The sequence below is a fragment of the Nematolebias whitei genome, chromosome 5, assembly GCF_014905685.2.
Source record: "Nematolebias whitei isolate Nwh7 chromosome 5, NemWhi1, whole genome shotgun sequence".
In the NCBI taxonomy this organism is placed as follows: Eukaryota; Metazoa; Chordata; class Actinopteri; order Cyprinodontiformes; family Rivulidae; genus Nematolebias; species Nematolebias whitei.
In genome coordinates, this window is record NC_056502.1 from 51,076,968 (window position 1) to 51,078,388 (window position 1,421).

Below are 1,421 nucleotides of genomic sequence, written 5' to 3' on the forward strand. Positions count from 1 at the left end.
CACACACACACACACACACACACACACACAAACACCTCCAGTTTGGCTGGGAACATGTTTGCCTCAAGGGTTCTGTCTTGCTCCAAACCCATTACAAGGCTAATGAAAGCACCAAGAGGATCAAATCCAATGAAGCTGTTTTTCCACACCGTTTAGACCTTAAGAAAACCTGTAACCTCTGTGCTAGAACCCGAGCATGCACACAAACTCATTTGTATCTTCGACTAAAGATGCATAAAGGTGTTTATCAAATAACAGTCTATTGAATCTCAAAGTTAAATGTTTAACAAAAGGAAAACTTACTTTTCTAAGGAGATATTTTCTCAGGAAAATTCAATTCAGTTAAATTCAAAATATTTTATTAATTCCAAAAGGGAAACTAAATGTTTTTGTAGCTCATCATTCTGGTTTCATTAAAGAGTTGTTATAGATGCTAATGGCTGTGGGCAGGAAGGATCCCCACAGCGGTCCATCTCACAGCAGACCTGAAGAAACTGGACGCAGATGCCAATCCATCCACCCAGACCCAACGGGTCTCACAGTCCTCCTGGGCAGCAGAACCACCCAAATGCGGGGCAGAACTCCTCCCTGAGCAATGGTCACCTCTCCCAGCAGCCTGCCAAGCTCCTTGTCTCCATGCACAACCAGCTGCAGGTGTTGGGGGATGATCCCAGTCCTCCAGCTGTCATAAACCGTGTCTCTCACCAGCTCCAGGATATCAGCAGTCACGTACTGCCACCAGGTAGATGGGGATGCATCCATGGCACATTCTTTTCAACCAATTTGGGATTTGGGGCTGTAGTTGAGATATTATTTAAGCTTTTGAGATGTTCTTCAGTTGCTCCCAATTGTAAAAGTTCCCTGAGCCAACTTCTGTTGTGCCTTGGCGTTGTATAAATAAGCTGAATTAAAAAAAACAAAAACAAAACAACAACCTTGTTATCATGCTTACACATCATAACAAATATCCAAATGTAGAGGCTTCAGTAAAAATCCTTCCAGCCGCATAGCATCTGGTACCAAAGGAAATAATAATCCAAAAATGTTATTTACACCCCCCCCCCCCGCCCCCCAAAAAAAGGAATTAAAGTTTTCAAAAGCAATATTCCAGAATGAATAACAGAGTTGCTCCAACATGCATCCACCTTGAGTGGTGCAATTCTAGAACCAAAAAATTAGATATACATATACTATTGTAAAAATTTACAGGTAGCTGGACATGGGCACCAGTGACCCACGTGGCCCAGAAAGGAAGAAACAGGTAAAGATAATGGATAGATGGATGGATGAATGGTACTGCTCAACTTCCCACACAAGCTCCAGCCCCTTACCCACCAGTGAGGTAATATTCCATGTCCCTAGAGCCAATCTATGCTGTCAAGAGTCAGCATGGCTAGCCAATGTTCCCTCTAAGCTATGTG